This window comes from Engystomops pustulosus, chromosome 4 (assembly GCF_040894005.1).
Source record: "Engystomops pustulosus chromosome 4, aEngPut4.maternal, whole genome shotgun sequence".
NCBI classification, from domain to species: domain Eukaryota; kingdom Metazoa; phylum Chordata; class Amphibia; order Anura; family Leptodactylidae; genus Engystomops; species Engystomops pustulosus.
In genome coordinates this window covers 184,030,731-184,053,134 of record NC_092414.1, presented here as the reverse complement: position 1 = coordinate 184,053,134, position 22,404 = coordinate 184,030,731, and the positions used below count along the sequence as shown (strand labels likewise).

The 22,404-nt window shown below is 40.7% G+C and overlaps 1 protein-coding gene across 3 annotated transcripts in view; it reads right to left on the bottom strand.

Moving 5' to 3' along the window:
• Positions 1 to 22,404, bottom strand: part of LOC140127768 (substance-P receptor) — a 140,110-nt gene that overhangs the window by 64,499 nt on the left and 53,207 nt on the right. The window lies entirely within an intron of this gene.

The following is a 22,404-nucleotide window of genomic DNA, read 5'->3' as shown; positions in this document are numbered from 1 at the left end:
TGTGACTCTGCGCCAATTCCTAATTAAAAAATATGGAGTTGGTGTTAGGTAATTAATACATAGAACTATTACATACATTGGTTTCATTTACTATTGTCCATACCTGCTCATTGGTTTAGTAACCTAGTTGGGAACCAATATGCAGCTCCCTTAATCTTTCCAAACCACCAACCGTTTGCCCAGTATCGCCAAATGTTACTGGCCCCGTGGCTAAATCACATAACTTCACATAATCGCATTGCCAAGGACTGCCAGTTTAAAGGGGTTGTATTTAACCATATCTTTCTGTGCAGAAGGTAAAAAATGCATTCATATTCCAGGATTGTAGCTGGACTTAAAAACTGCAATAAAAATCTGCAGTCTCAAAACAGCTTCCCTGCCAATTCCCTTTTAAGTAATATCTGACCAGCTCTTACTCATAGCAGAGAGGAAGAGCTGGATAGCAGTTCAGTGAAGATCTCACCAGTGCAACAGAGTGTTCCAAGTCCAGCTACAATCCCAGAATAAAGATTTTCTTTTCTTAGTCCTATTTTACTCTTGAAGAATAATATATAAAACATGAAAAATGTTTCTTCATAAGCCAAGATACACACATATAGCACAATGACAGTAATATCAGGGGATTCTATTTATCTCTGCATGTGAGGGATATAAATAACTGACATGAACCTTTACGTGATAATATGAAGGACGCATTCTTTTGTGACTGCATATTAGCTGTTGTAACTGAATGATTATAGGACGACACATTCATTAAAATTCATGACAAGACTTTCATACCCATCATCTCAATTAATGGTCGGCAATTATGTAAATTGGATTAAATAGAAATCTTTTAGAAGGCTCGGAACACAGCGTCCAATAATAAACACTGAAAAAAAAAAACCAAGGCTAACATTACACTCTATGGACTCACTTCCACTTAAAAGACCATTGGTTTAATGGTTTTGGGAACAGAGCACATTACACCTTAGAACCTGCACTGAAATAATAGAGAAAGGACTGACAAACAAAAGCCCTGAAACGGAAAAAAAGCAGACGATGATGACAGGAGATAGATTATAAGAGAAAAGCAAGCAGAAATTGGCTTAAACATCATGTAACGATGAATTATACCCACAGGAGGTAAAAACAAATGATATTTTACAAAAGCTCTAAAACACTACATAAAAGTACAAAAGCTCTAAAACACTACATAGAAGTACAAAAGCTCTAAAACACTACACAAAGTACAGAAGCTCTAAAACACTACATAGAAGTACAAAAGCTCTAAAACACTACATAAAAGTACAGAAGCTTTAAAACACTACATAGAAGTACAGAAGCTCTAAAACACTACATAGAAGTACAAAAGCTCTAAAACACTACATAGAAGTACAAAAGCTCTAAAACACTACATAAAAGTACGGAAGCTCTAAAACACTACAAAAAAGTACAGAAGCTTTAAAACACTACATAAAAGTACAGAAGCTCTAAAACACTAAAAAGAAGTACAGAAGCTCTAAAACACTACACAAAGTACAGAAGCTCTAAAACACTAAATAAAAGTACAGAAGCTCTAAAACACTACAAAAAAGTACAGAAGCTTTAAAACACTACATAATAGTACAGAAGCTCTAAAACACTACACAAAGTACAGAAGCTCTAAAACACTACACAAAGTACAGAAGCTCTAAAACACTAAATAAAAGTACAGAAGCTCTAAAACACTACAAAAAAGTACAGAAGCTTTAAAACACTAAATAAAAGTACAGAAGCTCTAAAACACTACATAGAAGTACAGAAGCTCTAAAACACTACATAGAAGTACAGAAGCTCTAAAACACTACATAGAAGTACAGAAGCTCTGAAACACTACATAAAAGTACAGAAGCTCTAAAACACTACAAAAAAGTACAGAAGCTTTAAAACACTACATAAAAGTACAGAAGCTTTAAAACACTACAAAGAAGTACAGAAGCTCTAAAACACTACAAAAAAGTACAGAAGCTCTAAAACACTGCATAGAAGTACATGGAGATGTAGGTAGAATTGAGTAAAAGTGCAGAAAATCAAACTAAAATCAGCAGCAGAAATAAGAGATATTGAGGAAACTGTTTACTATTGGACCTCTTAATAATATGTAAAATACAAAAAAGAAAAAAAAAATGCAAGTACAATTCCTCAAATTTGTAGTTTTTAAAGATTGACTTCTTGGTTTACTCATCTCGAGATATCTGAAGCAAACAAAAAAACAATTGCAAAAGGACATATCTGTAGGGTGCATCGATGGATTGCCCCTGTTCCAAACAAGAAATATCGAATTGTTTCCGAATACAAGCTTTAGTCAGTGGTGTAAGTTTTAGGATGTTGTGGAGAAAGGGGGTGTGTTTTTGATGCAGTTTTTGATTCATTGGGGCACATTTACTAAGGGCCGTGCACCAGTTTTCTGTTGGACTTTGCAAGTTCTTTTAGGTGTAAACTGCTTGGGCAGGTATTTAAGAAGTGTCTGTGCCATGTTTTTGTCACACGTGACCAGGGCCGCCGATAGGGCAGTACAACTGGTACTGCCCTATGGGGCCCGGACTCTAAGACACTAGGGGGGGGCCCGCAGGGCCGCATCTGCCATGAGCAGAGCCGGATCATCATTGGCGCTATTGGAGCGCTAGCGCCGGGCCCCCGGATCCGGATTTATTGGTTGGGGGCCCCCGGCCTGGCGCTCCAATAGCGCCGATATTCATGCTCCTGCTGGGGCCCCGGCAGGCCCCGACACTCTCCACGGTAGACGGGCAGGGACCTCCGTCCGTCCGGACCGGAAGCTCCTGCCCGTCACTGTATAGTGCTCGATGCGGCCGGAAACGGCCGCTCGAGCACTATTACTGGAGCGATGTGCGCCGGGGTTGTCTTCCGGCCACATCGCTCCATGAATTAGGATGCGCGGCCGCGCGATGACGTCATCACGCGGCCGCGCACCCTTTCCTGCCTGGCCGCGGGCTGAAGAAAGAAGATGTGGGAGCCTGAGGTGAGTACGAGTTTTTTTTTTTTTTAAATCAAATAGCAGTAAAAACATGGTGGGGGCTTATTAAAATATGGGGGCAGAACATTATATAATTCATGGTGGGGGAGGAGGCAGCATATTAAATAATTCAGTGTGGAGGGGCAGCACATCATTTAATTCCTTGTGGGGGGGCAGCACATCATTTATTCCATTGTGGGGGGGCAGCACATCATTTTATTCCATTGGGGGGGGGCAGCATATCATTTATTCTATTGTGGGGGGGGGGCAGCATATCATTTATTCCATTGTGGGGGGGGCAGCATATCATTTAATTCATTGTGGGGGGGGGGGCAGCATATCATTTAATCCATTGTGGGGGGGGGCAGCATATCATTTAATCCATTGTGGGGGGCAGCATATCATTTAATTCATTGTGGGGGGGCAGCATATCATTTAATCCATTGTGGGGGGGGGCAGCATATCATTTAATTCATTGTGGGGGGGGGCAGCATATCATTTAATTCATTGTGGGGGGGGCAGCATATCATTTAATTCATTGTGGGGGGCAGCATATCATTTAATCCATTGTGGGGGGGGGCAGCATATCATTTAATCCATTGTGGGGGGGGGGGGCAGCATATCATTTAATCCATTGTGGGGGGCAGCATATCATTTAATCCATTGTGGGGGGGGCAGCATATCATTTAATCCATTGTGGGGGGCAGCATATCATTTAATTCATTGTGGGGGGGCAGCATATCATTTAATCCATTGTGGGGGGGGGCAGCATATCATTTAATTCATTGTGGGGGGGGCAGCATATCATTTAATTCATTGTGGGGGGCAGCATATCATTTAATCCATTGTGGGGGGGGCAGCATATTATTTAATCCATTGTGGGGGGGGGCGGCATATCATTTATTCCATTGTGGGGGGGCAGCACATCATTTAATCCATTGTGGGGGGCAGCATATTATTTAATCCATTGTGGGGGGGGGGCAGCATATTATTTAATCCATTGTGGGGGGGGGGCAGCATATTATTTAATCCATTGTGGGGGGGGGGCGGCATATCATTTAATTCATTGTGGGGGGCAGCATATCATTTAATCCATTGTGGGGGGGGGCAGCATATTATTTAATCCATTGTGGGGGGGGGGCGGCATATCATTTATTCCATTGTGGGGGGGCAGCACATCATTTAATCCATTGTGGGGGGCAGCATATTATTTAATCCATTGTGGGGGGGGGGCAGCATATTATTTAATCCATTGTGGGGGGGGGGGCGGCATATCATTTAATTCATTGTGGGGGGCAGCATATTTATTCCAGCATATCATTTAATCCATTGTGGGGGGGGGGGGCAGCATATCATTTAATTCATTGTGGGGGGGCAGCATATCATTTAATTCATTGTGGGGGGGGGCAGCATATCATTTAATTCATTGTGGGGGGCAGAATATCATTTAATTCATTGTGGGGGGCAGCATATCATTTAATCCATTGTGGGGGGGGGCAGCATATTATTTAATCTATTGTGGGGGGGGGGCGGCATATCATTTAATCCATTGTGGGGGGCAGCATATTATTTAATCCATTGTGGGGGGGGGGGGCGGCATATCATTTAATTCATTGTGGGGGGCAGCATATTTATTCCATTGTGGGGGGGGGGCAGCATATCATTTATTCCATTGTGGGGGGGCAGCATATCATTTAATCCATTGTGGGGGGGGACGGCATATCAATTAATTCATTGTGGGGGGCGGCATATCATTTAATTTATTGTGGGGGGCGGCATATCATTTCATTCCTTGTGGGGGAGGGGGCGGCATATCATTTTATTCATTGTGGGGGGGCAGCATATCATTTCATTCCTTGTGGGGGGCAGCATATCAAATAAATCATTGTGGGGGGGGGCAGCATATCAATAATGAGGGGATGTGTTCTATGTGGGGTAGCGTGCGGTCACTTGTGTTGTGAGGGTTATTTAGGAGCGCAGTGTTGTTATCCAGGAGACTTTATACTGTAAGTGACTGTGGTATTTTTAGGGATGCCGGGTGGAGATGCTGCATGAAGCTGAAGATATCCAGCTGTGAATTCACCTGTGATACGTCATGGATTGGAGAACCCGGAATAAAGTCCTCCTGATGGAAGAGATTGTCATCTATAAGGTACTAGATGCCACTAATGTCTCTCAGATCCTGTAGTCAGTCACACAGTGTCAGGGAGCTGTCTGTAGGGATGTTAATTGTTAGTAAAGTTTTCAGCATTTTCTGAACAGGTAGCGGAATTTGATAAAAGATTTTGCAAATCTGAAAGTAAGAAGACTGATTGCTCCGTGAATCTGAATTTGCGGTTACTTTGCCAAGATCTAGCTGATGTGGCTTCAGGCCAGAGTATAGTTTGTAGAACATGGTCCTTGCTGACCGCGTCACAAGGACTGCACCCTAAGCCAGTTATAATGCAAGGAATTCCACAGTGCTTGGAGTGGCAGTGCACTGTAAAGACAAACGATGTCATTACAGTTCACTGCAGCTCCAAGTGCTCAGAGCTCCCTGCATCATATATGGGTTATGATGTGAGAAGTGCAGTCCTTGTGATGCAGTCAGCACAAGGACCATGTTGCACCAACTGTACACTTTTTTGGAGCTGCTGGGACCAACTGTTTGTTGCAATAGAGGCTCAAAGTGATTTGAGTTGGTTTAATTTTTTGTTTACACCTATGGTGAAGTTTACATATATTTATAAACATTGTTGCATTTACTTTATCCATTGAATGCTGATGCTTATTTATTGGCATTCTTGTGACTACACACTTATAGATGCATGCATCTAATAAAGTTATTTTTATAGTGTGGTACATGAGTATTTTGTCTTTATATATATCCCTTGTTTAAAGGGAATCGAGCACCAGGTGCACAGCATAGTACCTGAAGGTATCATGCTATGCACCTGATGACCCTGACTTCAGCACTGTAAGTTCCATCAAAATGGCCTCTATGGTTATCCTTTAATGCTTTTATAAAGAATTATGTTAATTACCAGCTTAGGAGCAGTGGGAGTGCTCCAGTGCACCTAAGGGCTCCTTATGTCACCCAGCGGCCAGTCCTGCGGTGATCCGAAATCCCGATACCTGTGCCTGCTCAGCAGCCTCTGTGAATCAGTGTGCAGGTGCTGGGACTTTAGGTTTCCTTGGGGCATGCAATGAACGCTCCTTCTTTTCCTTCCCATTGGTTCTGAGGAAATATGAAGTCCTGACCCTTATGCAGTGATTCACAGAGGTTGCTGAGCAGGCACAGGTACCAGGACTTCAGATTACCTCAGGACTGGTGGCAGGGTGACGTAAAGAGCCCTTAGGTGCACTGGAGCACCCCCACTGGTAATTAACACAATTCTTTATTAAAACATTAAAAGATAGTGGCGGCCCTAGCAATTGCACTTTATAATGTTATATTTGTTATATGTTGTCTGTTAAACACTTTTATATGTTTACTGTTCACCATGCTTTAGTTTTTGATGCCATATTTGCACTATAATAAATATACTTGACCAAAAGTATGACTCCTATTGGCAATCTACCAGAAGAGTGTGCCTTGTCGTAGCAACAGGCCTCAAACCCTGTTTGTGAAAGGTCACTGCGGGGGGCAGGAGGCTTGTTCGGTTTTGGGGTGTGTTGGGGCCCAGACACTTTTGCTGTATGGGGCCCCGAATTTCCTGATGGCTGCCCTGCACGTGACCCTTTTGTGGTGCGTCCGCACCAGGCACCATGCAACACAAATTAGGGGGCGTTTCGGTGCTCAGTAGGACCATGCGCCAGATTTATCATGCAAAGTCCAACAGAAGTGTGTTAAAGGGGCACTAAAAAAAAGCTTGTGCACTCTGTCGGAGCAGTGCAGGGGGCGCCAGATTCATGAAGAACGGTAGCCAGAAATCCTTAATCTGGCGCCCCCTGCACACTACACAGAAAAACTGCATATAGTACAGACTGTACTGTTCTAAGTAAATGTGCACCTATGGGTCAAAAATAGGGCTAAAACTTCATGGATTTATTTATCTTTTACAAGTTTTTTTTTTTTACAACAAATGTCCAAATCATCAAAGAATTTTGCAGAGGTACGCAGCAGTTTCATGCATTTTTTTTCTAGCTTGTTTCAATTGAGTAAAATAGTTTTGCACAAAAAAATAGCTCAATTTTCCAAAGGTGCATATAATAAATGTAAGAATTTCAAAGAAGAAATTGAAATACAAGAAAACTGATTAAAGTACATCTACCGTCAGATTTACTGATGGTAGACTGTCCTAACTTACTTGCTCGTCTAGGTTCCTAGTGGATGGAGCAGTTAAGAAATGGTTAGATTGGAATGGACGACTTTATAAAAAAATGCAAATGAGGAGATGCTCCGACCTACGTTAAAAGAGCGACTCTTGGCTATACCGTTTTATAATGTATGCAAACCCCTCTACTCTCTTTATATCCTCCCGGTCCAATCCCCCTATCCACAGGAAGCTGTCTGCAAGTCTCGAATCATTCCTAGAAGTGTCTTCATTGGAGGAATGGTGTCCAGTAGGCTTCAATGAAACAATGGGGGCCGGACCAGGAGAATATTAAGAGACTGGGGGGGTTGCATACATTATGAGACCACAGAGTAAAGAGGTGCCCCAGTGATGTAGACCAGAACACCTCCAGCTCATTTGCATTTTTTTTTAGAAGAATACGGTTGTTTCTGGACTAAACAAAAACTGTGTCATCCAACAAAGAACCTAGACAAGGAAGTACATTTGGGCAGTCTACCTTCAAATCAGCACAAAGACCTCTATAAAAAGGTGCAGGTAGCTCATATTAAGCTGTGGGCACATCCCATCAAAATGGCACAAATACCTCCAATTTCCATTTCCACTACTTGTACAAAAAATGCAATTGTAATAAAATGCAGGAGTATTTTTTATAATATGATTTCATTTGGTATTCACTCTTCTCAACTTTGCCAACTGATTACACATTAAGGTATCATGCGCCCGCCGTGTGTGCACACATCGGCCACAATCTACAGGGTCATGTGTTGTTGTTTGTAGCCCAACTGACATCAGTGGGATGAGTGTCTGTATGTGGACTATTCCTTGATCAGAGGAAGGGTTTCTCATCCAAAACACAGTATTGCCACTTTTTTTTGCATTATCTACTGTAATTTTCCTTTTTCCTCTTTTTAATAAAATAGTCAGATTTGATTTTTGGCTTTAAATCATCATGCCGTCTTGTGTAAATACTCCATAGAAGTGCACCTATAGTGCCCCCTGTTTTTGCTCTGTCCTTTAGCCATCTCTTTTACAGACCGCTTTGGACGGATGGCTCTAGCAGGACACTGTCTACTACTACCATAGGACTATCATATCTATTGGAGAGCAGAGTCACTTACTGACCCCTCTGGGGATTCATGCATAAAATCAAGTGGTCTCCAGGCAAGCACCTGGCATTCGGGGGTCCAGTCTAAAATAAAACTTTCCTTGACGGTGGTAAAACATCCACCGTCCTCTGTTTGGTCATTTTTATATCCTCTTTTTAAAGATGGCAACGGAAAATAGCTAAGGCGCCTTTCACACAACCGTTTATGGTGGTCAAATGTTAGCTGTGCAAACATCATCTTGCATACGGCCGTCATAGAAGTGCATTGTTCTTGGACATGGTAGGATGAGCACGCACGTATGTCACCGTACCATTCCCCAGCCATAAAAAACATAGAGCATTCTCTATCTTTTGCCATACATATGGCGCAGCTACGCGGATTCCCATTGAACACTTACCCCTCCCCTCCCCTCCTCCAGCCGACTCTATGCTTGTATACATTTGTGTGAAAGGGGCCTAAAACAGCAGGTGGCATAATCACTACATAGTACATACAAATATCTTACAAAAAAGCAATTTTACTAAAGCAGTTAATAAAGAAATATTAGCAAATATGAATTCGGAAGGAAACAACAATCATCAGTAAATATGCAATGACATCTGGAAACATGACGAAGGGTGGAAGGAAGAAGTGTAGAGGAGGAAGGAGGTATTAAGATGTAAAATATAAAGTAAACACACGATTCAATGACAGCAAGCTGATGATCTGTTAATCATAAAGTGTATGTATCACGAATATGCTAATTTTTTTGTACAATCAAGAAACAGTTTTGCCATGTTCCAATGATATGAAAAAGAGTCAACAAGTGCGGAACTCATATTTCAAAACTATGCAGAATATGATGATGTAGACAAACACAAGGACTGGGGTCGCATTTTATATATATATTTTGGGACACATCCTTTTTGTGTAAACTTTTATCCTAAATGAATGCAGTAAGGAATACAATACGAGAAGATGTAAAGGCACGTCCAACCCGCCTCTAACAACACACTTAGGATTTTATGAGTTGCAAACTCAAGAACAAATCCTCTTAGTTCTTCACGTAATCGTTTCATTTGCTAGCAATTGCCTTTAGATTCTAAAACGTTCAATCGCAGCAAAGCAGAGGAGACATAAAAAGCCATTTAAAGTCAGAGACATGAGAGCAATCATTAAAGGGATGAGCTCAGCTTTGTGTTTGATCGAGGACAGGGCAGAAAAATGAAGGGAGAAAGCCGAAGCTGTCAACAAGCTCTTGAGTTGACTTGAAAAATGAATCCTTTTAGGGTCAGAATGCATTGTTCCTTTGGCACGCTCTCTCACCGTAAAGTCACAATATCATCAGTCGAAGATTGTCAAACCGATTGTACATAGCTGGTCTGGGATGATGTATATATAAGCTGAATGTTAAGAATTGAGAATAACATGTAATGAAAATTGGGTGATATTTGCGTTCAAACTGCAATGACCATACATGAGGTTATGAATCATAAAGTATTGATATACCTTTTTGACTGGGGAGAATGTGTTCTCAATTGGGAAGTAGAATCCTATGAGATAACATCTATTTTAACTCCTTAAAAGGAAATCTACTGTCAGGAATCTACTTATTTTCCAGATCCTGACGGATGTATGAAAAGGACTTATGGATTGTAAAATGACCATTTAAATGAAGTGATCAGAACCCCAATGTGAAATGCAAAAGCAGAAATTATTTTTAAAAATAAAATAATAAATAATAAATAAACAAACCTAAACAAACCTAAACATGTAGACAATGTTCACATCCTAAAATGCTTCTTCTATCAAAATATGAAAATGTTAATTCCCAGCTGTGAACCTTGTAACATCCAAATATTCAAGTCATCACTTTTTTTTATCATATCGCAACTCATAAAAATGGAATAAAAAGTGATAAAAAGGTCTTCAAAATGACAGCAGTGAAAACTTCAGCTCATCGCACAAAATTGACACCTTACACAGGTCTGTGCACCAAAGTACAAAAAAGTTCTGGGCGTCAAAATATGGTGAAACAATTTTTTTTTTTGTATAGGAGATTTAGATTTAAAAACCCATATAAATGTGGTATCTCAATGGACCTCCTGACCCAAACAATCAAGAGGAAGTGCCGTTTGGTGTGCACAGTGAAAGCTGTAAACACAAAATACTCAAGGAAATGGTACAAATGCATATTTTCATCAATTTCATTGTACAGGCGGTCCCCTACTTAAGGACACCCGACTTACAGATGACCCCTAGTTAAAGACAGACCTCCTTGCCCACTGTGACCTCTGGTTAAGTCTCTGAATGCTATTACTATAGTACCAGGCTGCAATAATCAGCTGTAAAGTGTCTGTAATGAAGCTTTATTGATAACATTTGGTCCAATTACAGAAAAAATGTTGAAACTCCAATTGTCCCTGGGGCAAAAATATTTTTTTATCTGGATCTACAATGATAAAATATACAGTTTCTGTAACTTAAGTACAAACCTATGGACCCTATCTTTCAATATTTTTTTCCAGCTTTTCACTACATTACATTGAATATTGAAAAGGTGCCAAAGCAAAAAAAAAAACCTCAAATGGTAAATGAAAAAATTAAAAGTAGGGAAGCAAAAAACTGAAGCCTGAAGAGCAAAATGGAAAAATCGGTAGCAAGGGGTTAAAAAAGGACCACACTGATCATCTCTCAAATCATCTCTTCTGTTCCCCCTAAAATTTTCAGGTTTGGTGGGCTTTGTGGTTATCCGTATGGGACTTTTAATCTGACAAAGGACCTACTGATGACTCTAAAGACCAAAAGTCAGATAATACTCAAAGTGATGTTTTATGGATCGTCTTGTCAATCATTCCTCCTTTGGAATATTTTTGCTTGCTGGATATAAAGGAGATCAAAATAGGGATTTGACTCGAGAAACATATCTATAAAGATTTAAGTGGCCATAAAAGTGTCCTTGTAGCGGATCATTCCAAAATAAAAATTAAAAAAACCTTGGCGTTCACCACTGAGTGGGATAGACACTTCTGTTACAATTCTAGACATTGTTTAGAACAAGCACAGTTGGAATCTGAAGAACTTATGCACAGTATGTGACATTTAGCGGTTACTATCGGGAACCTTATACTTAGCACAGAATGACAGTCATTCTAAGAATGACACAATTCCCACATAGGATTAGATCTTCTCTCAAGAGGAAGGGTCACCAGAGAGAATAGATTAACATTATGTTCCAGTTCACAAAGTGCCCACAGGCAGAGTTTACATAGTGTATGAGAATTTTCAATACCTACATTTATAGAAATACATCACAAGGCGGTCTACCAGCCGCCATAATAACAGCATTTCTACATGTTTCATTATATTTGAGTAATGAATAGTGATAAAATCCGATCCCTGTTATCTAAATATTTATATTGTATTTATACTTTATCCCTTTGGTCCCGAATGTAAAATATCCCAAAGCCGGCACTGTAAGCAAGAAAAATAATGAAGAACATTGCACTATACCGGATGTAAGAAGAAATTGCTATTTTATCTCTTTTAATACCAGACTTATAGATCCATGATTTACCAGCATTGCTATGGGGAAAAATACATAAATGATGAATAAAACAATAATACAATGAATAATACACCAGTAATGCCCTTCCATACCGCAAACGTACTATGAGCTGAACAAAAAAAGATCTAATGCTATGCTAGAAGCAAATATATAAGTGTATGTAAGAAGAACTCAAATTTACTCAATCTGCTTTAGCTCCATGTTCCTTCGCCTCATTGGTCTCAGGAGAAAGAATGGTGATATCAAAATAATACTCTTCATAGAATGACCATCGAAGCCAGTATTGGCAGCAGTCACGCGGCCCCCAGGTCTTCAGGTCCGAGCATAAGAGTAAACACAGGATGGAAGCTGTACAGCTGGAACAGGGAGCTGAAGCCCATCCATGGGTTTTTGTTGAGCCCAGATTGTCCTTATTGTAGTCCTTAAAGGAAATCAACCATGAGGAATCTATTATCAGAATTGATGGTGGATTCCTCCTCTGGCCTCTGCCTTAATCTGTAATAAAATTATCCTGGAACCGAGCATGTTAAAAACTTTATTTGAGTAATATGTAAATTAACTGCAGAGGCTACTTGGGCGTGGAGAAACCTTAGCTCCCAGTGCCCGGCCAGGCTAGTACACACCCCAGTAGCCTCTGCAGTTAATTTACATATTACTTAAATAAAATTTTTAACAAGTTAGTTTATGTTCCAGGATTATTACATTACAGATTAGGGCAGAGGCAGCAGGAGGAATCTACCATCACATCTACTTCTGATAACAGCACGGTCTAGGACACTTTCTAGCTTTCAAAAGATACTTGTCTTGTTTTTCAGCGGCATAATATATATTTTGAGTCTATAAGTATTTTTATGCAAATTATCTTATCATTTCACAAGAAAAGTTGCCATGCTGGGGCTTCTGGCGCACCAATTGGTTTTGTTGTTGAAAGTGGAGTTTCTTCAAAGCATTGAAACAAAAAACAGGTGCACCTACAAACATGGTCTTGTTCCTCTTGTACTGAGAAGCTAATTTTGCATAAAGATAAAACTAAAAATACACTTTCTCTAAAATGGAAATAGAAAAAGATATGTCTGGAAAACTTTTACAGTGCTTCACACTGTTCTAAATGTATTGGTGGATGGGTTGTGAGGTGGTAGACCCCCTTTAAAACTCTGGTTATTAGAGCAAACTCAGTACTTTAGGGAGTCTATCCCCTAAACAAACACTGCTCCTATGGAAAAATACAAAATAATACATTTCAATATAGAGGCAAGCAAAAGAGCAGCACTCCGTAACGTTCAGTATTTATTGATTCACAAGTGGTAAATACAGTGCAAAGTTTCGGCTAACTCAGTTGGGCAGATTTACTAAGGGTCTTGTGGCCGTGATTCCGTAGGGTTTTCCCAAATATTTCCGATTTGCGCCGTTTTGCGCTGAATTAACCCGGGTTTTGGCGCACGCGATGGGATTGTGGTGCAGCGACGCCGCAACAGAAATGGGGGGGCGGGGCGTTGCTGTTGGAAAACCCGACGGATTCGGATGAACCGCAGAATTTAAAAAAAGAATCCTCGTCGGACAACACGCCGTGGGATCGCAACTGGACCGGGTAAGTTAATCTGCCCCAGTGAAGCCATTTTCAAGTAGCCATCTTTTGCTTGTAAATTCTGGATACCCTTGGGGCTTGGAGTCGAACCCCCTGAGCTTGCACCCACATTGGATTATAAATCCTGTTGACTTCACTGTGCCGCCTTCATCTCTATCTTGATTTCAATATAGAGGCAACATGTAGCAGAACACTTATAGTATGTTTTCAAAGTATGGACCAATAAAAGTCCCTAAGATCTTTTGGGCCTAAAGACTATAGCTGATAGAAATGAAAGTTTAATCTGGATAAAAAATACTGTCAGATCCAGTCTGGGACTTATCACTTGTCGTGGCATATTGAGCTTTACAAAAGTCCTATAAATGTATCTAGTCCTGAATAGTTAGTCAGACTGGACTTTTAAGCCAAAATTTTCCATGAATCCACAGTTACCTGACTGATGATTGTATAATCTCCGAAGTAATGAGCAATCTATATTCTTATACCTGATTAGCCCAGATATAAGGGCTTGGGCTTTATACATCTTTGCTGCAATGGAAACGCTCACCTTGTCTATCCACATCTTAATAAGCGATGACATTACTTGGCAAAGTCTGGAGATGCAGATCCCTCTATTTATAGCTTTATTCTGTAAGTCGCTGATGATATAAACTGGGCAACGTCTCTCTGTAATTGTAATTTGCTGCAATGTAATGCACCATGTAGATCTGAACAGTCAGCAAAGCCTGGACGTGGAACAGTAAATCCTAACAATGTTAAGTTTCAATTGTCACTCGCTGTGCTTCCAAAATGTTCCGGAGGTAGGAATTTATTGTACCTTACTGTATCCTTTGTACTACACAAGTAGTAGCTGTAGAAACTTTAGCAGCTATTGTCTTGTGTCTTTCATATGTGGTTAATTCAATGTTGTACATGTCAAATATTTGTTTTTCGCAGATTTTGTAAATGACCAAAAGTTTTGTTAAAATCCAAAAGTTTCCTTTTTTTAATCTCAAGAAAATTTAAATAGCACCAGTTCTACATTTATGTCATTTGCAAAAAGTACCTGCTATAAATTTACAATAAATGTATGAGAATAATTTACAGCTAACGAGAGATAAGCAGATACGTAGTTTAAGCTTGGGTTTGGCGTTTAGGTTGAGCCAAGAGACCCAGACGTATTGCCGTTTGGCGACTGAACAGCCAATCTGCCAAATTGACCCTCCTTGCTACTAGCCATGACCATGATTGGCCAGGGGGACAGCAATCATGGCCATGGGTAGTAGAAATAGCCATCAATTTGCTGGATTGGCTGTTGTGTCGCCAATTTGGAAGACCTGAAACTACAGGTCCACTGATCTCTACAGCTAACACATCCTAATCATGTTATCTGGAATAGGATGTGAATCCTTTCAGATGCAATATAAGAAAAAAGTCACTTCACATAATATTTTTTTCTGGTTTTAAAGGTGCACATAATAATATCTATGTGGATGTGATGTGAATAAGACTCTTTGGGGCACATTTACTAAGGGTCTGTCGGACGCATTTCCTTTGGGGTTCGCAATTTTTTCCCATTTGCCCTGATTTGCCCCTGGATTTTTGGCGTAGGCAATCGGATTATGGCGCATCGGCACCGGCTTTCATGCGACACAAATCGTGGGCGTTGCCGTCGGATAACCCGACTGATTCAGACAAACCAAGGAATTTAACTTTTAAAATTGTATCGCAAGATCAGCACTTGAGAAAATGGTGAACTGTGGTGGACCTCAGCGGGGAAGCGACACATGCAGGTTATTGGACGCACGATCTTCGGCAGCTCCGAATCCTCGTCGAACATTCTGGATCAGCGACGTCAACGGGAAGGGTAAGTAAATGTGCCCCTTTGTATCTCAAAAAACTATTATGAAAATATAGAACAAAATCTGTAACACTGCTCCCACTGTACAGTACCAGCTTTGTAAATAAAGATGTGGTCCCCTAGTGGTGGCTGCAGGCCCCAGTATTATAGGCTATGCACATATCTGCATCGTAGGGCCTCTAAGGAGCCTCCATTATGGAGTCCGTAAAATTACAGATGATGAAATCCATAATGAAAGACTTTTTTCCAGTAAAAATGACAAAATGCCCTAACAAATTTCATTGCCTAAAAATACTCATATCTGTAGCGCAAAGCCTTGGTTAAAGCATAACAAAACTTTTAATGAAATTACATTAATCAATAGTGCAGATAGTAATAATAAACTTTTTAATATATTTTATTTCCTTCTTTTCCCTATGCACAGACAGCTGAGAGATAAGGAGAAGCTGATGAAGTGACTTAAAGGGATATTCCCATGAAGACGAGATACTTAAATATAGTCTGGATAACAAAATCACACATTCTGTAATTTACTGTTATTAACAAAAATACAGCACTGCACAGATATAATTACAACCTGTCTCATCAGTTCTGGTGTTTACAATGTTAGTTCCCCCAGGATCCAACCATAAATCTGACTATGGTTTCTCATGAATAGCTTTTCTTGTCTGCACACCGCAGTGCTCTCTGCCTTCTGCCACTCCATTTTCATTACAAGACCAGCTCAGACGCAGGCACTTCCTGCCAGCAAGCAGCAGCGTACTTACTCGACTAGCTAAAGACAAGATAAGGGGAGGAGGGAAGCATATAGCAGAGCTAACTCTGTGTTTTATTGAATAGGTGAGGGAGCAGAGCTGACACTGTGACTTACTGATTAGGTTAGTTAGAAGAGCTGAGAGTGTCATTGGGTTTTATATCCATCTCATGGATCTCATCATCCCTCAACTTTGATCTGTCTCATCTCATTTTCTATGTGTCAAATGCTAGTAGGATGTTATGAAGTTCAATAAAAGTGTAGATAAACTAAGTACATTGTCAGCACACAGCATCTCATAGCACTGGAGGAATCATGAAGTGTCTGCTTAGAGTTAGAGAGTCCCTGCACGCACTCTGCTTTCTGACCTGTCAAAGGAGTGATAGGACCAAAAACAACAACAAAACTGACTAAAATTGCAAAGTAATGGGTTAAAAATTATCTTTACTGTGTAAACATCACTAGGGGATTAAAAATTGAGAAATCTCTTCCATGGAAAAACCCCTGTAACTCTTTACAGACCGTTTTGTACTTCCAAGGTTCATGTTGGTTCTTTTACTCAATCTGTCTGGACCATGACCTCATTTTGTGGACTCTTTACAGACAGCCCTTGGAAAGTCTAATCAGAGAGCTGAAACATTGGGGGTCATTAACTAAGGGCCCGATTTGCGTTTTCCAGACGTGTTACCTGAATATTTCTGATTTGCGACGATTTTCCCTGTATTGCCCCGGGTTTTTGGCGCACGCGATCGGATTGTGGTGCAACGGCGCTGGCATGCATGCGACGGAAATCAGGGGCGTGGCCAAACGAAAACCCGACGGATTCGGAAAAACTGCCGCATTTAAAAAAAAAAAAGTGTCGTGGGATACGTGCTTACCTTCACCCACGATGGCTCGGTGAACTCCAGTGCGTTCCGATGCTCTTCAGCGCAGCAGCGCCACCTGGTGGACGTCAGAGGAACTGCCTGGCCGGACCCGAATCCACCGCAGAGAATGCGCCGCTGGATCGCGAATGGACCGGGTAAGTAAATCTGCCCCATTATTCTCTGACTCATGTCTTTATCCCTATGTTATGTGTGAAGAACACAATGCAGATGTATGGAAACACCTGCAATGTGTTCTTCACACATATTGTTCTTCACTTACTATTGTGAAGAACACCGTTCGGCACTCGTCTCTTCGGATTAGTTAGCAGATGTACGGAAACATCTGCAATGTGTTCTTCACTGTGTTCTTCACTTAAATGATCCTGTGTTCGCTGTGTTCACTGTTTTCATTGTGTTCTTCACAGTTCTTCACTGTGTTTCGTTAAGTAAATGCTCGATATCGAGCCGGCGAGATACTCGTCCAAGCAAAGAGCCATTTCGAGTATGCTAATACTCGAACGAGCATCAAGCTCAGACGAGTATACTCGCTCATCTCTAGTCATGAATCTTTAGAACTTTGTTAAACCCATTAATTTGTAAGTTTCAAGAAACTCAGAGACGACAGCTGTAAAAAACCTCCTGAGGTGAGGATGACTTGTACATAAAATGCCTAGGTAATACCTCCTGCTTGTTTCCTCAGTATAATGATGATGGTGATATACCCTGACAACACATCTCAGTAAATAAGGTGGCCTGTATATTAAAATAAGTTGCAAAAATCTGGTTATGGAACGGTACTCCCGCCTCCAAATTCTTTGATGTGCTTAAGATCTTCAAACATCTGGTTCTTTTTCCACAGTTAACTTTATCTAATGGAAATTTTCGATTCAGCTTTTCTCATTATGAAGTTTCCCTGTCCAATTCACTCTCACCTGTCAGTAAAAGTCTCTGCCCGTGTAATTCAATTGTATCTCTTCCGTATAGTTGAAGAATCTTTTGCTTTTTGATCATGTACTTGTTCCCATCTTTTGTGTTCTCCTAGAGTTCATGTTCCTTTCAATGTCGACCAGGGACTGGCTAGGGTATTGTCAAGAAATAGCAATCATAGACTCCATGGTTTATTGGCCACCTCTAGACTCGTTCATGTCATATTTCTCTCATTCCTCTGAAAAGGTTAACTTAAAGCATTCTCCAAAAAAATCTATTGAGCTTTGTGGAACATATTCAGCACATGATGCGTGACTCGGCTTAGACAGCTACTCCGTAATGATGTCTTGAGGACTGACTTGGCCGAAAGTAAATATATAATTTAGTGTTCCTGCAAATAATGTTTGTACTTTGCTTATACTTTATCTAAATGGCCATTGATATGGCCAGTTTAAGGAGATCCTATCATGAAGCCCACAAACCATTAACGACCTACCAGCCAGGACAGAGACAGAGTCTATTCTATATTCAGGGAGATTAAGCAATTTCATGTTGTAAAGGAACATAAAATTCATTGGGACGGAGAAGATGTCTGAGATATGCTAGGATACCATCTCTAGTCTTGTCTTGAATAATATCCCATAGGCCAGGTACTTCATCAGAAGTCATGGTAGCAATTGAAGACAACCTTTTAGCAAGGAGGTGTCAGACAAGTGTGACTGGGCTCAAAGCTCGGCATCAAGTTGGGTAAAAGTTACAGAAAAGGGCGATCAATGGATCAGGTACCATCAAGTTGGTTGGATAAACTTTCAAGCTATCAACAGTTTGACCGTTGCCAACCCCAAACCTTGGCACAGACTATGACCTCTAGCTGACATTGTTGCTTTGTTGCATCACTGAATGTCAAGGTCTTCTGCCAAAACTTTATGGTCTTCACACCCACATTGCATGTCTAAGATTTTGATATATGGGTCATGCTCTGGAAGTCCAAGAAATAGACTTCATCCATCTATGTCATCACAAGACACCTGCGAGCGGCAAGAAGCAGTTTACTGAAGGCAATGTTCCTGTCTATCCTGCTGCCCGTATTTGTTTTGGAACGGTACAAATCACTTGGAATACAAATAAAGCTGTAAACATTGTCATTGAATCCTCTAGTGACGCAGAACAAATGACAAAGTGTAGATTAAAAAATTAAATGGGGAGAGGAGGAAATACTATTACAATAAAATGGTTCTTGAAGTCATCTTCTGATTCACACCGAGGATCGTTATATCATTTTCACTGACTCTTAAGCAATATGCATCTCGGATCTTTAATTAATCCTATCCACAAGAGATTAGATACTGTATAATCCACATAAAGTAATCAACATTTCACCACAAGTGAAATTTAGAAATATCTTACGCTTATAGCCATGTATAGGACTGATTTAGAAATAAGGGGTTGTCCTACCAAGATTGCTTCTTCAAAAATTGAGTTTGGCCAAGGGATCAACTAAAGTCCTACTTTAGCAATTCACCACAAGCGAATGTAGCCTAAGGTGATGATTTACTCCAGTGTCAGGGCCATTGGATAGCATCACTTAGACTGTGTGAGATTGTCACAGTGGCCCACATTTATCAAAAACACTAAAAACTTATATAATGATAAATATTTCCTAAACCTTGGGGGTTCCAGAAATACATGTATTGTGCCCCAGCATTCAACCTAGGGACTGCAGAATAATATGTTAGAGCACACCGGTATACTGTGACCTGATATAATATATAAACTGCAAGTGCCATATATCAGTAAAATATCATAAGCCCACAGAAATACTCGAACCGCAAATCATATTACTGATAAAAAGTCTTAACCACAGCATGCTGTCTCCTATGATGAAGGCGAGGTTCCCCAACACACTTTTTGCGTGCTCATGCTTCCTCAGGGGTTATACAAACAGATTCACTTGTCTCTAATAGTACAATTGGACCTTACCCACTTTAGATTTACCTAAGAGAAGGAGAGAAGGAGAGAGGAAACAACAACTAAAATACATGAAAATCCTTTCAAAAAGACAATATACACAGAAAAGGTCAAAATAGCTAAATATATATAACAGATAGATCTCAGTAAGCTTGTGAAACACGTTTCGGGTGGTGTCCACCATTGGCCTGTGTATACCTGTATATGTGTAAATAGCAACGAGTCCAGCTCACCTCAAGCCCTTATGGGGAGCCTGACAAGCCACAGAACACCCTTCTGTGGGGGCAGCAGCATTTTTGCACAGGGAAAACAAATTCCATATCCAGCCATGTCCAAGGCAACTCCAGCTTTATTTAGCCATAAGGTTAAAATACAAGTGTGTTATTGGCCAACGCATTTCAAATGGTAACCCCGTTCTTAGTCATGGCTGACTATACCTGTATATGTGTCCCTTGTTCTCTGTTATGCCTCTGGGTAACCATTCGACCAACGCATTTCACCCTCAAGTCTTGAGTACGAAACGCGTTGCTCAATTGATGTTGTCTTTATGGTTTTTTTATGCCCATGCTGGTTTTTATGATGACAAAAAAAAGGAAAAGAGTTTTTAAAAACACCTTCCGTGGGCGTGCTGGAGTTAGTTGTTCCTTGTAGTGCTACTTAGTGAGGGCTTACACGTCATCTCCGTGCACCTGGAAGATTGTGAAGTGGATCTCTATGGTGAGTTGGCTTTCTGCTGTTTCTTCATGTAGACATGGTTAGCGCCATAATCTCGCTGGGGGCTCATTCTAAATGATACTATGGTGCCCTATTAACTTTGCATGGATTTGGGGTTAGGACTGGTTACTCCTAGATTAGGTCACTTTAGTTGACGCTTTGGATCCAGTTAATGTATCGTCTTGCGTTCACACTGTTCCGGTAAAAAGTATGATGAGTATAAAACACTACTCGGCAGTACTCTCTGTATTATGGCGCACTGCTGGGCAACAATATACAACTTTGGTCCTAATTATGTGGATTCTTCTCATCACTCTGTCACAGTCGAGTGTGATAATTCTTATCTTTTTCATATACAATGCAAAGAAATCTACAAGCTTCATGCTGTTATACCCTGACTGCAAATCCCTTAGAAGAAGCATTATATAAGAATTGTTCTACATGTGATTGGCGCTTATTATGTCGGCAATTTATGTGGTATGATCATTTTTTTTCCTACAAGAAATGATAACATCTGGAAGTACTGACTGATCGGTAACACGCTGGGATTTGAGAACAAACATATTCGTAGTTTTGGATCTTTACATCAAATGTATTTACTTCCAGCTTGTACTACAAGGGAACATATTGTTAATCTTCTGGTTGATTTTCATTGTGAAAGCCTTAGATACAAAGGCTACATGCACACAATCATTTTTAGAAGTTACGTGTGGAATTGCATGCGGTTTTTGATTAGATTTTATTATGAACCATGGATCCTATGCAAATCCTTTTGTTAATTTTGTTGCAGTTTTGCCCCAAATTTGCCCCATGCATTTCAAACCGAGTGACACACGGTACAACCATAACACACGTCCCTTTAAGGGGGTATGCAACAAGTTTAGTGCGGTCTGGAGTATATTTGCTAAAGAATAAAATGTACACGGCCTCTTGATCATAAGAGACTGTTGAGCTGAATACTTTCACCTATCATGTGCCATTTGTCATGGTGGTGTCTAATAAAGTGAGACTAAACTGCTATCTAAGTCATTTTTTATGTTTGAGGCTTGAAGTTTTTCCTTCACAGGGTTTACCCAGGAAACAAAATTTCTCAAATTTCAACCCCCTAGCGATGTTTACACAATAAATATAATTTTTAACCTCTTACTTTACAATTTTACTCAGTGTTATCGCTGTTTTAGCTCCTATCACTCAGAGACCGTCAGTATAAGATTCCAGAGTGTGGGTGGGGACTCTCTAAGCAGACACATTGGGGGTCATTTACAAAGGGCTCGAATTGCGTTTTTACGTCAGGTTGGCCGAAAATTACCGTTTTGCGCCGAATTGCCCCCGGTTTTTGGCGCACGCGATCGGATTGTGGCGCATCGGCGCCGGCATGCACGTGACGGAAATAGGGGGGGGAGGGGTGGCTGTCGGAAAACCCGCTGGATTCGTAAAAAGCGCCATTTTTTGTTTTTTAAATTTGTTGCTTGACACGCACTTACCTGCACCCAGCATAGCTTGGTGAACTCCGGCGGACCTTGGCGGACTTCAGCGCAGCAGCGACACCTGGTGGACAACAGGTGCACTACCTTAGTGAATTTCCAGAAGACACGAATCAGAATCCGGAAGAATACTAGGGAACAGGTTTATACACACTTTTATTTACCTTCTGAACAATGTACCAGTATCTGACCCATGGATATTACACATGACATTCTCAGCTCTACTATAACAACTATAACATACACAGCGCTGCTGAATGTGTCCCTTCCTCTCCCCTCCCCTGGATAAAGACCTTATCTGCCTGTAGCTTGTAGCTTTACTTTCCTCACAATGGGGCTCA